We start from the raw sequence: 16,546 nt of genomic DNA on the forward strand, positions 1-16,546 counted from the left end.
GAAAGCTGAGTAGACTCTGCGTTCCCTGCTCTCCCAACCCAGGGCTGGGATGATCATCTCTGAGTTCCTCTAGCCAGGGCTGCCTCTACCTCAGACTCTGAAGGGGAAGACTGGGGCTCAAGAATTGCTTGGTGGATTATACCAAATATGAGTATCCTATTTGGGGCTTTCTCTTGGACTTCCCCCTTTTCTTTCCTTGTTCATGAGAACAAAACAATAAAAAACAAAAATAGGGGGAAATACAAGGTATGAAAATTAAATAACGGGAATAAATAACACAGTAAGTCTTCTACGTGGTTAAATGGATACAGCTGGAGAATGAATTAGTGAGTTGGAATATCAGATGAGATGTCTCCAGAAAGAAAATAGGGTTCAGAAATAGAAAATATAAAAGAATAGTTAAGAAAGTTGTAGAAGCACCAGTATCCAGAAAACAGGAGTCATGGAATAGAAGAAAAAATAAAATAAAAATGGAGAAAAGAAAATATTTGAGGAATCAATGGAGATAAAGTCCTCAGAATTAAGGAAGACAAATAACTTCAAACTGAAAGGGTATATAGAATTCCAAAAGGAGAGAGAAGGAAAATCCAACACTTACACACACTAGAATGAAATTTAAGAAAAACCACACTCAAAGAAACGGAGAAGGCAATGGCACCCCCACTCCAGTGCTCTTGCCTGGAGAATCCCAGGGACGGGAGCCTGGTGGGCTGCCATCTATGGGGTCGCACAGAGTCGGACACAACTGAAGCGACTTAGCAGCAGCACTCAAAGAAAAAAATCTGAAAACTCTCCAAAAGAGCACATCAACTGCAAATGAAAAAGAATAAAATGGACATCACATTTTTTAAACACAATGTTAAATGAGAAAAGATAACGGAGTATCAGTTTTAAAGCATTGGAAAAGATGCTTTGAACTAGAATTCCATTCCCATCAAGGTTGTCATTCAAATATAAGAATGTAATAAAAATATTATCTAACATACAGGCTTGAGGAAATCTGCCATACTAAGAGTCACATTAAAACTTTTTGAAGATATTATACTCAGGAAAAACACATCCAAAAGAAACTGCAAGAACTATGTGAAAGAAAAGGGATCATACATCTTGGAATTTTTGTTGTTGTGGATATTAATATGGGGAAAATGTTCAAAGGATATGAAAGCATGTTTAAGCTATATAAAAGATACAGATATGAAAATGTCTAAATAACAGAAGCAGAAATCTTCTATTTTAAATCTTTTTACTAAACTTAAAATGAAGACAAATACATCAAAAAAATAAATAAATATAAATGGTCTAAATTTTCCAATTAAAAAACAAATTTTTAGATCAGATTTTAAAAACAAAATTCACATATGTACTATTTGTGAGATATATCTAAAGCATTAAAACATGAAAAAGTTAAAAATTAAATAATTTTTAAAAGGTAGCAGACATATATTAGAACTCAGTAGTGATGAAAGAGTTCTCCAAGAAGACACAGCAATTCAAAATATGATTGCATCTAATTAACTAGCTTCAAAATATAAAGAGAAAGAATAGAAATTCAAGGGAAAATGGGCAAATCCACTTCATCATGGAGATTTCAACTATTTGATAGGTCTTAATTATTTAAAAGTTGGGCAGATAAAAGTCAACAACACAATTAACAAACTTGACCTAATAACCACAAACAGAATTCTGTACCCAATAATTAGAAAATGCACAGCCTTCTCACACATGCATGAAATACTTTTTTTAAAATCTTCCAATAATCAATGAAGGATTCAGCTGAGTTCATAGAAACTCAGGAAAAAACAACATTTCCTAGCTTCACTACATATGGTCACATGACTAACAGCAAGTGGGATATGACAGAAGTGAACTATGTGACTTCCCCACGAGACCCTTAAATGGCATCCTACTGCCTGGCTCAAGAAACAACCAAGAGGTATCTTAGATCATGCAAAGGGAGCCAGGCAATAAGACAGAAGGATCCTGGGTTCCCAGATACTGAGGGCTGCTAGGCTCCTTATACTGGGGAGATTTTGCGAGAAAGAACATTCGATCAAGTTGAAATCTCCTCTTGCAGTGGAATGAGGTCCTTCCCGTTTTGTCTACCTCAGGACACAGAATATGTGTTGGAACTGGCACATCTAAAGCAAAGCACACCAAATTCACTCCAGAAAGAGAAGACACTGATAAGCACGGTAGACAGGAAACCAGTCTTTGCCTTGCAGCAAAAGCTTAGATGCCAGTGGAGATTTTGAAGGGGGATCTCCATATGAGATCAGAATCTTTCACCAGTCAGTTCTAGGACACCATCAAATAAGCAGGGCCCGGTGAGAGGAGTCCTGCCCACCCTCATTCCCACAGAGGGGAAGTGAAGTGAAGTGAAGTCGCTCAGTCATGTCCGACTCTTTGTGACCCCGTGGACTCTAGCCCACCAGGCTCCTCCGTCCATGGGATTCTCCAGGCAAGAATACTGGAGTAGTTTGCCAGTTCCTTCTCCAACAGAGGGGAAGGGCAGAGAAATAAAGAGGAACCAAGGGAGAAAACACGTGAAGGAAGTGACAGTGACTGGTATGGGAGGCCAGCCGTTACAAGGCAGGCTCGTTCTGCCAAAACCATATTTGTTTTGAGGTTGGATTGGAGGAAGGAGCGCTCCTTTGTAAAAAAAAAAATAAAATAAAATAGTTTCTGAATGCAACAGGAAAACTGGGAGGCGGGTGGTAAGCGTAGGCCATGGTGAAAAAATAAACGCCTTCATCACAAATTGCTGAAGATGGGTGAACACAAGACTGAAGAGAACTGAAGATGGCGAATGACTCTGAGGAAAAAACTCTCTGTGGTGACGTCGACAGCCTTGGAGTCACGTGATAGGGGACAGCTCAAGCTTAAAGTCCCGGCAGAGAACCCCAGCCCTCTCCGCAGTCACGGGGACGGTCGTACCAAGAACTCTAGAAACACAGGTCAACTCATGAGGTTGAAAAGTAGCCATCTTTGATGGTTGTGCTGTCTTTTCTTTCCAAGGATTTCCTTAGCTGGCTAACATGTAGCACCCACCACTGGAAAGGGGTGAGGCTGGAGATAAGCCTGCTCCCAGATTCAGGGGTGGGGCGTGCGCAGCAAAATCCCAGCAGCTGGAGGCATCTTAAGTGCCTTCTCTCCCTTCTGGAAGCCCTTCCTACCACCTAGACCTTTTCTACCTTGTCCCCTTCTTCCTCACCCCAACACACCCAACCCCTTCCAGAACATTCTTTCAGAGCCCTCTTCTGAACCCCCACACTCCACACGATAAAGCCACTGGAATCCTACGGTGTGTCTGAGAAGGCAGCCATGGAAAGTCCAGAGCAGCACTACCTCCCCAGGGCTATTTACAATTTAAAATAGAACCCTATAGAACACCTCTTGAGAGTCCCTTGGACAACAAGGAGATCCAACCTGCTCATCCTAAACAAAATTCATTGGAAGGACTGATGCTGAAGCTGAAACTCCAATCCTTTGGCCACCTGATGCAAAGAACTGACTCACTGGAAAAGACCCTGATGCTGGGAAAGATTGAAGGCAGGAGGAGAAGGGGACAACAGAGAATGAGGTGGTTGGATGGCATCATCAACTTGATGGACATGAGTTTGGGTAGACTCCAGGAGTTGGTGACGGACAAGGAAGCCTGGCATGCTGCAGTCCATGGGGTCACAAAGTGTTGGACACTTAGAGTCACTAAGTCAGACTTAGTAACTGAACTGATGTGAACTGATAAAACACCCGTGGGTGCACACGGGCCAAGTCACCTCAGTCGTGTCAGACTCTTTGTGACCCTGTGGACTGTAGCCTGCCAGGCTCCTCTGTCCATGGGATGCTACAGGCCAGAATACTGGAGCAGGTTGCCATTTCCTCCTCTGGAGGATGTTCCCCAACCAGGGGTCCAACCCAAGTCTCCTGCATTGGCAGGCGGGTTCTTTTACCACTAGCGCCACCTGAGAAGTCCCATAGAACACCCGTGAGCCTCCAAGTCGGTACCTCAACGTTGGTGAGGTGTCTGAATCCAGGTGAGGTATCTGAATCCCTGTGGAGCTTTACAAAATATAGATTTTGGATGGCCACTCCTCATCTGGGTAAACAGAATATCCAGAAAAGGCGGTAAGGTGGGAATGTACAGTTTTCAGTCATTTGCCTAAGGGATTCTGATGTCTGCCAAGGCTGAGAGCCAGGGCTGGGGGCAGTATCAAACAGATTTTGATACTTTGTAGCTCCAGCTTTACTGACTCACAGGTCTAGAAGGTTAAAGAGATTGAAGATGTACCAAGATCTACAGAGAGACTTCCAACTGTTGTTCTTGCCTATTAAGGGCCTTAATTGGCTTGCTAATAGACATTCTCTGTTTAAGGACATGATCCTGAACACAGACGTTATCAACTTCAAATGTCATTTTCGTTGAGTTACTCGTTGAACTCAATTGTGATCCCCCATCATGTCTTCAATTAAATTAAAACCAGATTTCCCACGGAGGCTCTCCATATGGCCCTCCCCTGCTTAAAAAGCTTCTTCTTGTGTCCGTGTCCCCTAATTGAGTTCTTCTATTCCCTCTTCCCAGAATCTTCTCCTCCCTGTCGTACCACAACCTCTCCTTCATCCTTTAGGATGGACACCTACACCTCCATCTTCCCTTTCTAGGAAGCCTTCTACATCTTTTTCAGCAAGGTTTGCATCTTCTTCCTCCAAGCCTGCCTCTACCAGAGCTCAGATATATTGTCCTGGGATATCTACACCTCCCTCCTCCCAAACTTTGAACTCTACAAGTGCTGGAAATGGGGCTTGATCATCACTGTGTCCCCAGTGTCTTGCACAAAGCCTGTGTGTAGTAAACGGTCAATAATAAATGCTGGAGGAATTAAATGAAAGTACAAATGAAAAAAAGCCCACTTGAAGCTCATGTAAACAATGCTCACTCTCTCTTCCATCTTCCTCAAAATTTCATTCTTTTGGCATGAAATAACCTGAAAACCGCACGCCTATCATGAGGGCAGTGATGGTGTCTCCTCTATTCTCCCCTGTCTGCCCTGTGCCTAGGACCAGGCTTGGCATACTGTAGATGCTAAAGAGCTCTCTGTTAACTAGGAGTCAGTCCTTCAAACTGATTGCTCTAAATCCACCTCCTGTACCCAACTCACCCCACCCCTCCCAGCACTGTCCCCACCAGTACCCGCCTCTTGTTGCCACATCTTCATGGTGTGACTGAGTCAAACAAACCCATGCCTGAGTAAACTGAACATTTCAGGAGCTTCCTGCCCCAAAGCAGATATGATCTGATGATCCACTCACCACTCAAGCAAAGACAAAGGTGTCAGAAGGAAAAGCCACCTTTTGTAAATCTCCATCCATCCTGCCATTCTGTCTCCATCTAGAATTATGGTACAAATATACTGATTTGGAGCTCAGGGAAAATTTTTTCTAAGGTGATGCAATCCAGAAATTGATTATGTACTCATTTTCCCCTAGGTACAAAAGAGGGAAAAAAGAGTCTGTTGTGCAGATTTTATAGGTAACTATTAGTTATTATTAATAGTCAGGTAACTATGTGAGTAGGTAGAAGAATATTCTGCTCCATTAAACATGGTAGAGGATTGAAAATTGCTGTTTACATCATTCATTCCCTAAGTTTCCAAGAATTAGAACATAATGAAATACATTTCCCAGTTAAAACCTATTGAACATGAGCCGATCTTTCGTCATTTTTACAAAAGGTACAGAAGTCCTGTGGTTAAAGGACCCATTTGAAAGCGTGCTGTGTGCGTTGGCTGGGCACACGCTGCCCCTTCCACATGCACTGGGTCTGTCTGTGCCTTGGCGCTCACCCTGTAACAGCTTCACATCAATAAACTCCAGTGACTCTTGTACTGGCCTGTTTGCTAATGAAATCAGCCACTGACCTCCCGCTCTGGCTCTTGCACTCCCAGGCTTCATCTTCTTGCATACTCTAATGGGAAGCTCAGTTGTTTTACTTTATACTACTTTTTCAGTTTTCACCTCCTGACATTTATATTTCTTAAGGTTAGTGCTACAAAGGACTTTGGGTACACCCAACAAGCCATAGCTTTTATGAAACAGTGCTAGAGGGCCACGTACCACAGGATAAAACAGCAAGAAAAACCTTATGCTTTGAGCTTAGCATAATCCTTTTTATTAAAACACCTGCATTTTGATGGCTGTCACTGTGAGGTGAGGAAGATGAGTTCACCACCGGAGACACTGGTGAAAAATCTGGAAGACTGATCTAATGAGACCTTGTCGTTAAGCCTGGAGTCCATAACAGATGAGTCACTGCATGGCTCTGCTGATATTTCTAATAATAACATCAATAATGATAATAATAATGGCTACCATTTTATGAGGTAGGTATTATTATTCCCCTTTTACAGGAGAGAAAACTGAGGCTTAAACTGTAAAAAGCCAGGATCGAGAGCTCATAACTGAGGGTGCTGATACTCTGACCCATCTGTGTGATGCTAAAGCTCATTCTCTTCGCTACTCTAACGAGAGGTCAATGCCATCCCCGTCTTGTGCGTGTGTGTGTGCACACACACGTCCCATCATTAGAGAGAGTCTGTGATTATTTTGGTTACCCAGCATCCTTGCGTTTGGGGGATCCTTCATCCTGTGGATGCATCTGGTGGGAGGCAAGGTCAAGAATGTCCTTGTACAGAAGCTGAACACGTGAACTACTCCCATTCCTGCTAAAGTTGCCATTAGGACTCAAGCACATAGCCCAGGCTCAGCCCATCCAGGATCTGACTCAGGAGTGATGATGGGGAGAAGAAGGGACCACAGGAAGCCATCCCAGTGAAGCCGCAGAGGCCTCCACGCCACAGGGCCAAGGGCCAGTGCTCAAGGTGTCCATGTGGGGACCTGGTTACGGTCTTGGCTTCCTTCTGTCCTGTCTGCCGTCTTCTGTTTTGCTTTATGAGCTTGGCTTGCCATCAGAGTGGGTACACAAACCAAGACCAAGCATCTCAACGCTGAGGGTATCAATGCCAACCAAGTATTTCATGAGGATGCCTGAGGGTGGAGAAGGGCTGAAGAGTCAGCGAGCCCCTCCAGCCCCCACCCCATGACTCCTTAACTCCACACGTGGCCAAAAGTGGGAATAGAGCTAGACAGCCTTTCCAAGCAGGACAACTCCTTTAATAGTCTGCTCGGGCTGCCATAGACTGGACAGGTTAAACAACAGAGCTTTACTGTCCCTCAGCTCTGGAGGCTGCAAGTCCAAGATCAAGGTGCCGGGAGGGTTGGTTTGTGGATGTGTCCCACATTTTCTGGCTGTGTTCTCATACGGTCATTCCTCTGTGCCTTTTTGTGTCCTATCTCCTCTTTTCACAGGACACAAGTCTGATTGGATTAGCACCCTTTATGGCCTTATTTTAACTTAATCACCTTTAAAGTCCTCCATCTCCAAATATAGTTACATTCTGAGCTACTGGGCCTCCTTAGGGCCTCCACATAAAGATTTGGACAGGGAACACAATTCAGTCCATCGCAGTGTCAAATAATTTCGTTTGTCTTCATTACACTTTTGTGTTTGTGCATTAGTCGCTCAGTCGTGTCCGACCCTTTGTGACCCCACAGACAACAGCCCAGGCTTTGCAGGTGGTGCTCGTGGTAAAGAATCCACCTGCCAGTGCAGGAGACGTAAGAGACGCAGGTTCGATCCCTGGGTTGGGAAGATCTCCTGGAGGAGGGCATGGCAACCCACTCCAGTATTCTCACCTGGAGAATCCTTTGGACAGAGGAGCCTGGAGGGCTAGAGTTCATACTGTCACAAAGAACTGGGCACGACTAAAGCAACTTAGCACACAGATTGTAACCCACCAGGCTCCCCTGTTCAGTTGTGTCTGACTCTTTGCAACACCATGGACTGTAGCCCCACCAGGCTCCTCCATCCATGGGATTCTCCAGGCAAGAGTACCGGAGTGGGTTGCCATTTCCTCCTCCAAGGGGTCTTCCCCACCCACAGATCACACCCACGTCTCTTAAGTCTCCTGCACTGGCAGGCAGGTTCTTTACCACTAGCACCACCTTGGAAGCCCGTCTATTGAATGGGGGTATGTTAATAAAACATTGAAATTGGGGTTTCATTCATCACAGCATCACCGAGATTTGAAATCTGGATTTGAGAAAGTGGGAGACACATTAGTCTTTAGACAACAACAACAGGGCACAGTCTGGGTCAGCCCCTCACAATGTCTTCACATCCCAGGGTCTGATACCCAGTGGCTGGGACCTGGTGTCCAGTCAGGGTGATGGTCCAAAATCCTTGCTGGCTGCTGCAGCAAGGAGGCTTCCCAGAGAGGAACAGCACCCCGTCCCAGCCTGTCTGTCTGGCCGTCCTGTGTCATGTCCCAGCTTCTTACTGATCACTTGGAGCCTGTAGGCGTGGACTCTGTGCTCTCAGCCCCATGTCCACCTTGAGGTCACCAGCTGCTTGCAGCCAGACTCTGTCCTGCTCCCTGAAGGTGTCACACAGCAGAAACACTCACCTGTCACCAGGCTGGGTCCTCAGCCACCAAAGTGTTTACCTGCCAAGTGAGCCTGCATTTAAGTGGAAAGAAGTGATTACCAAAAGGGTTTTGCTTTCAACTTAGGCTAAACAGCACCTGTGGGACTTCCCTTGTGGTCCAGTGGTGGAGACGCCACACTGCCAATCCAGGTAGCATGGATTTGATCCTTGGTCAGGGAACTAAGATCCCACATGCTGTGCAACACTGCCAGAAAATTAAAAAAAAAATTTTTTTATCCACTGTTTAAATAAAATGTGTTCAAAAGAGATTGAGGGGAGAACTGGTGTGTCCTTAGCTGAATTAGTTACCCATTACCACAGCCTTGTCTTTCTTCTTTGTTTTAAAGTGAAAGTGAAAGTGTACTCCGATTCCTGGACTGTAGCCCACCAGGCTCCTCCATCCATGGGATTCTCTAGGCGAGAATACTGGAGTGGGTTGCCATTTCCTTCTCCAGGGGATCTTCCCAACCCAGGGATTGAACCCAGGTCTCCCACCTTGCAGGCAGATGCTTTAACCTCTGACCCACCAGGGAAGCCCTTTGTTTTAAATGTAATCCACAAAGCCTCTCCTCCAAGCTTGGACAGTAGACACCATCTTTTCCCTCAGAAAAATGACTCCTGGGAGAACTGCAGACCTTCCAGGGAACTCTGATGCTCTTAGCAACACCCTCCCCACCCCCTCCCTTCTCCTTTTGCAGATCGAGCAGCCTCCATGGAGGGTCTTCTCCAAGGATAGCTTCCTCTCTGAAAGAGCTGCCTCTAACCCAGAGGCCATGTCAGGCTGGGAAAGGAGACTTGGGCTGGATTTCTGAAGAGAGGAGCTTCTTCTCACTCGAGGCTTACTGACTCGGGGACCTTGGGCAAGTCATGGTAGACTCTTCCCCAGCTCTAAAAATGGCAACAACAGGATGGCCCAGCCAACCCAGGAAGCTCTTTGAGGAAGCAGACAAGATAACACACCAGTGAGTGTCTGGGAGCCACACAGAGCTCTTTAAACACTTGTCCCTTCCCCTTTTCTGCCTGCCAAGGTCCCACCCATCCTGTAAGGCCCATCTTTGCCTGCAGATGGGGGGCAGTGGGAGGCCTGGGGGCCTGAGATTTTGCTGTGGGAATGATCCTAGAGACTAGAGCCAGCATGACCTGCAGGCACAGCTGCAGGTCACTTGCCTCCAAGGACTAGAGAGACGTCTGTGGGAATCCTGCCTCGGACGTGCTATGATTTAGAGGGGGTTGAGACATGGGGCAGCAGAGGGTGTCCTCACAGAGCCCCAAATCCAGAGTGGACTCAGTCTAGCTTGGCGTCATCTTCAGATTGACTTGCATTAACTGACACTCACCCAGGCTACCAAGAGAATCTTGTCGAGAGAGGATTGCTTAGAGGAGAACTGGTTCTGTTGGCCTCAAAGACTGGCTTTGAGCCCCAACGGAGAGAAAGCTACAAGAGTTTCTATTTTTGAATAAATGGGGTAAACGGGTGACAGTGGGTCTTTTAGTCTCTTTGGACTGCTGTAACAAAATACCACAGGTGGGGCGGCTTAGAAACAACAGAATTTCTTTTCTAACAGTTGTGGAAGTGGAAGTCCAAGCTCGGAGTGCTCGTGTGGTCAGGTGAGGGCTCTCTTCTGGGTTACAGACTTCTCACTGTGTGCTCACGCAGTAGAAGGGCCGGCGAGCCCTCCAGGGTCTCTGCTGTAAGGGCATTAATCCCATTTGTGAGGGCTCCACCCTTATGGTCTAATCACCTCTTGACACCATCACATTGAACACTAAGATTTCAACATAAGAATTTGGAGGGTGGCACAACAAACACCCTCTTCCAACAACACAAGAGAAGACTCTACACATGGACATCACCAGATGGTCAACACCGAAATCAGATTGGTTATACTCTTTGCACTCAAAGATGGAGAAGCTTTATACAGTCAGCAAAAACAAGACCGGGAGCTGACTGTGGCTCAGATCATGAGCTCCTTATTGCCAAATTGAAGAAAGTAGGGAAAAACACTAGACCATTCAGGTATGACCTAAATCAAATCCCTTATGATTATACAGTGGAAGTTGGAAAAAGATACAAGGGACTAGATCTGATACATAGAGTGCCTGATGAACTATGGAAGGAGGTTTGTGACACTGTACAGGAGACAGGGATCAAGACCATCCCCATGGAAAAGAAATGCAAAAAATGCAAAATGGCTGTCTGGGGAGGCCTTACAAATAGCTGTGAAAAGAAGAGAAGTGAAAAGCAAAGGAGAAAAGGAAAGATATAAGCATCTGAATGCAGAGTTCCAAAGAATAGCAAGAAGAGATAAGAAAGCCTTCCTCAATGATCAATGCAAAGAAATAGAGGAAAACAACAGAATGGGAAAGACTAGAGATCTCTTCAAGAAAATCAGATATACCAAGGGAACATTTCATGCAAAGATGGGCTCGATAAAGGACAGAAATGGTATGGACCTTAACAGAAGCAGAAGATATTAAGAAGAGGTGGCAAGAATACACAGAAGAACTGTACAAAAAAGATCTTCATGACCAAGATAATCACGATGGTATGATCACTCACCTAGAGCCAGACATCCTGGAATGTGAAGTCAAGTGGTCCTCAGGAAGCATCACTATGAACAAAGCTAGTGGAGGTGATGGAATTCCAGTTGAGCTATTTCAAATCCTGATAGATGATGCTGTGAAAGTGCTGCACTGAATATGCCAGCAAATTTGGAAAACTCAGCAGTGGCCACAGGACTGGAAAAGGTCAGTTTTCATTCCAATCCCAAAGAAAAGCAATGCCAAAGAATGCTCAAACTACCACACAATTGAACTCATCTCACATACTAGCAAAGTAATGCTCAAAATTCTCCAAGCCAGGCTTCAGCAATATGTGAACCGTGAACTTCCTGATGTTCAAGCTGGTTTTAGAAAAGGCAGAGGAACCAGAGATCAAATTGCCAACATCTGCTGGATCATTGAAAAAGCAAGAGTTCCAGAAAAACATCTATTTCTGCTTTATTAACTATGCCAAAGCCTTTGACTGTGTGGATCACAATAAACTGTAGAAACTTCTGAAAGAGGTGGGAATACCAGACCACTTGACCTGCCTCTTGAGAAATCTATACGCAGGTCAGGAAGGAACAGTTAGAACTGGACATGGAACAACAGACTGGTTCCAAATAGGAAAAGGAGTACGTCAAGGCTGTATATTGTCACCCTGCTTATTTAACTTATATGCAGAGTACATCATGAAAAATGCTGGACTGGAAGAAGCACAAGTTGGAATCAAGATTGCCGGGTGAAATATCAATAACCTTAGATATGCAGATGACACCACCCTTATAGCAGAAAGTGAAGAGGAACTAAAAAGCCTCTTGATGAAAGTGAAAAAGGAGAGTGAAAAAGTTGGCTTAAAGCTCAACATTCAGAAAATGAAGATCATGGCATATTGTCCCATCACTTCATGGGAAATAGATGGGGAAACAGTGGAAACAGTGTCAGACTTTATTTTTGGGGGCTCCAAAATCACTGCAGATGGTGACTGCAGCCATGAAATTAAAAGACGCTTACTCCTCGGAAGGAAAATTCTGACCAACCTAGACAGCATATTAAAAAGCAGAGACATTACTTTGCCAACAAAGGTCCATCTAGTCAAGGCTATGGTTTTTCCTGTGGTCATGTATGGATGTGAGAGTTGGACTGTGAAGAAAGCTGAGCGCTGAAGAATTGATGCTTTTGAACTGTGGTGTTGGAGAAAACTCTTGAGAGTCTCTTGGACTGTAAGGAGATCCAGCCAGTCCATTCTGAAGGAGATCAGCCCTGGGTGTTCTTTGGAAGGAATGATGCTAAAGCTGAAACTCCAGTACTTTGGCCACCTCATGTGAAGAGTTGACTCATTGGAAAAGACTCTGATGCTGGGAGGGATTGGGGGCAGGAGGAAAAGGGAATGACAGAGGATGAGATGGCTGGATGGCATCACTGACTCGATGGACATGAGTCTGAGTAAACTCCGGGAGTTGGTGATGGACAGGGAGGCCTGGCGTGCTGCAATTCATGGGGTCACAAAGAGACACGACTGAGTGACTGAACTGAACTGAACTGAACAAACATTCATTCTCCAACTGAATGCAGAGTTCCAGAGAATAACAATGAGAGATAAGAAGGCCCTGATAGCTTAATGGTAAAGTATCTGCCTGCCAATGCAGGAGACGTGGGTTCGATCCCTGAGTCGGGATGATCCCATGCATTAGGAAATGGCAACCCACTCCAGTATTCTTGCCTGGAAAATTCCGCGGACAGAGGAGCCTGGTGGGCTACAGTCCATGGGATCACGAAGAGTTGGACATGACTGAACAAATACTCTTGCTGCAAAGTGTCTGGCTGCCACTCTTACATGAACATTTTAAAGAGGTTTAAGAGAACAACAGAGTAGAAGGGACAAGGGATCTCTTCAGGAGAACTGGAGATGTCAAGGGAACATTTCATGCAAGGATTGGCGTGATAAAGGACAGAAACAGTAAGGACCTAATAGAAGCATAAGATATCAAGAGGAGGTGGCAAGAATACAAAGAATACACAGAAGAACTATACAGAAAAACGTCTTAATAACCTGGATAACCATGATAGTATGGTCACTCACCTAGAGCAGACATCCTGGAGTATGAAGTCAAGTGGGCCTTAGGAAGCATTACTAATAATCTAGTGGAGGTGATAGAATTCCAGCTGAGCTATTTCAAATCCTAAAAGATGATGCTGTTAAAGTGATGCACTTAATATGCCAGCAAATTTGGAAAACTAAGCAATGACCACAGGACTGGAAAAAGTCAGTTTTCATCCCAATCCCAAACAAGGACAAAGCCAAAGAATGTTCAAACTACTGTACATTTGCACTCATTTCACATGCCAGTAAGGAAATCCTTAAAGCTGGCTTCAGCAGTACATGGACCAAGAACTTTTAGATGTGCAAGCTAGGTTTAGAAAAAGCAGAGGAACCAGAGATCAACTCCCTTGGATTATAGAGAAAGCAAGGGAATTCCAGAAAAACATCCACTTCTGCTTCATTGACTACACTAAAGCCTTTGACTGTATGGATCACAACAAGCTGTGAGAAATTCTTGAAGAGATGAGAATACCAAACCATCTTACCTGTCTCCTGAGAAAACTGTATGTAGGACAAGAAGCAACAGTTAGAACTGGACGTGGAACAATTAAGTGGTTCAAAACTGGAAAAGGAGTATGGCAAGGCTGTACATTGCCACCTTGCTTAGTTAACTTAAATGCAGAGTACATCATGCAAAATGCCAGGCTGGATGAATCACAAACTGGAATCAAGATTTCCAGGAGAAATATCAACAACTTCAGATATGCAGATGATACAACTCTAATGGCAGAAAGTGAAGAGGAACTAAAGAGCCTCTTGATGAGGGTGAAAAAGGAGAGTGAAAAAGCTGGCTTGGAACTCAACAGTAAAGAAACTAAGATCATGGCATCTGGTCCCATCACTTTATGACAAATACAAGGGGGAAAAGTGAAAGCAGTAAAAATTTTTATTTTCTTGGGCTCCAAAATCACTGCAGATGGTGACTGCAGATATGAAATTAAAGACACTCTCTCCTTGGAAGGAAAGTTATGACAAATCTAGACAACTAGAAGCAGAGACAGCACTTTGCCAACAAAGGTCCATATAGTCAAAGCTGTGTTTTTTCCAGTAGTCATGTATAGATGTGCGAGCTGGACCACAAAAAAGGCTGAGCACCAAAGAATTGATGCTTTTGAACTGTGGTGTTGGAGAAGACTCTTGAGAGTCCCTTGGACTACAAGGGGGTCAAACCAGTCAATCCTCAAGAAAATCAACTCTGAATATGCATTGGAAGGACTGATGATGAAGCTGAAGCTCCAATCATTTGGCCACCTGATGCGAAGAACTGACTCATTTGAAAAGACCCTAATGCTGGGAAAGATTGAAGGCAGGAGGAGGAAGGGGCACAGAGGATGAGATGGTTAGATAGCATCACTGATTTGAGCAAAATCTGGGAGATAGTGAAGGACAAAGGAGCCTGGCATGTTGCAGTCCGTGAGGTCACAAAGAGTTGGAAATGATTTAGCGACTGAACATTAACAAACAAAGATTAAGGAAAAGTAAGAGAGTTAGATGTGGTGTGAAGTGAGGTGTGTGTCTGTAGTATGGGGATGTGTATGAGGGGTGTATTGGGTGTGTGTATTGGAGGGGGTGCTGGTACGTGATGTATGTGTGTGTGAGGTGTGTGTTTGGTGTGGGGGTGGTATTGGGTGTGTGGTGCGATGTACGTGTGGTGTGTGCATATGTGTGTCTGGTGTTGGTATATGAGTGGTGTGGTGTGGGGAGTTGGTATGTTTGTGGCATGATGTGATGTGTGTGTAGAGGATATTAGGTATGTGAGGTGTGATGTATGTGTGTAGGGGTGTGTGTGTGGTATGATGTGTGTGTAAGGGGTGTGTGTGTGGTGTGATGTGTGTGTAGGGGTGTGTGTGTGGTGTGATGTGTGTGTAGAGGGTGTGTGTAAGGGGTGTGTGTGTGGTGTGATGTGTGTGTAGGGTGTGTGTGTGTGGTGTGATGTGTGTGGTGTGATGTGTGTGTGTGGTGTGATGTGTGTGTAGGGTGTGTTCTAGGGGAGCAGCAGCAGGGAGGCGCCCTGGTAGCAGGTCGAGCTGGGAGGAACCACAGGCTCCCCTCCAGCCCCTCCTCCTGTGCACCCCTTCCCCCAGGGCCACAGGCTCCTTCTCTTCCTCTTCCCATCAGCCCAGCGCAGGGAAGGGAAGAGGGAGCAGGAAGACACACCAGTCCTTCCAACAAGGTGCCCCTCCATTTCTTCCTCCTCTCCTCCTGCCCCTGAGACCCTGTGCCCAGCCTCAGCCTGGAGAACAGAGGTGAGTGGACACTTTCTTAGTAAGCAGTTCAGTTCTGGGCCCTGCAGCACAAAACAGACCTCTGTCTTCTTTGGCTGGAAAAAAACGTTGGCAAGACAAAAGCACACACACACACAGTAAAAGCAAAGATGCCACTGACCCTTCCACTGTTGATGTCCCTCGCTTCCCCAGATGCGTTATCTCCAAATATAAAGTACTGTGCGCGCCAGGGCTCCGGCACAGCGTGGGAGACAGAAACAGACTCACGGGGACAGGAAGCGCACACACCGGGGGGCCGTGGGTGACACTGGCGACGTGTCGGCTGCCTGTGGAATCAATCCTGAGTCCCGCACAGACACCCCCCACCCCCCGGGAGGTGAGGCCAAGGCCAAAAGCCAGGCCTGGAGGCTGAGTCCTGAACACACAGCCAGGCTCTCACCAGAGCCGCGGAGCAGGGGCCCGCGAAAATTATGCGCCCTCATGTGCCCAGTGGGGCGGCTCATGCGCCTGCATAACTTGGACCTTCCCCGGCCGGTGGGGATGGCTTGCCGGAGTGACCGGGGTGCGGCAGGGCCAGGGGCAACTTTGTTTTTTGCAAACATCGTTTCCCGTAAATAGCTTGGTTAGAACTAAAAACCAAAGTGGAATGCATCCAGGCTCCAGAAACACTCTCCTGCTGCATTCCCTGGGCTGAGACCATTCTCTCCTCCGACATATGGCCTCCTCAAACTTCCTCCTGCAGCTGCTTCCAGCCAGGCCTCCCTTCACTTCCAAAATGTTCTTCAAAGGACATCCCAGCAGGAACATACAGCAGGCTGTTTGGTCATCCAAGGAAAAAAAAGCCTTGGTCAGAGATGGCTCCAAGGACTTCACTGGCGGTCCAGTGGTTCAGACTCCACGCTTCCAATGGAGGGGGCACAGGTTGGATCCCTGGTCCGGGAACTAAGATCCTACAAGGCCATTTGGTGCAGCCAAAAAGAGAAAAAGACATGGCTCCAATCCATCCAGGAAATTAAAAGTCTGCCGTGTGAAAGGATTCTTCTCATCGACTCCCTCATGATGCCCTGGGGGCATAGTTCCATGGGGGTTTTACCCCAAAAATAAGAGAAGTGGAGAGGTGACAGGTTCACACTGTCA

Source organism: Bos javanicus, chromosome 1, assembly GCF_032452875.1.
Source record: "Bos javanicus breed banteng chromosome 1, ARS-OSU_banteng_1.0, whole genome shotgun sequence".
In the NCBI taxonomy this organism is placed as follows: Eukaryota; Metazoa; Chordata; class Mammalia; order Artiodactyla; family Bovidae; genus Bos; species Bos javanicus.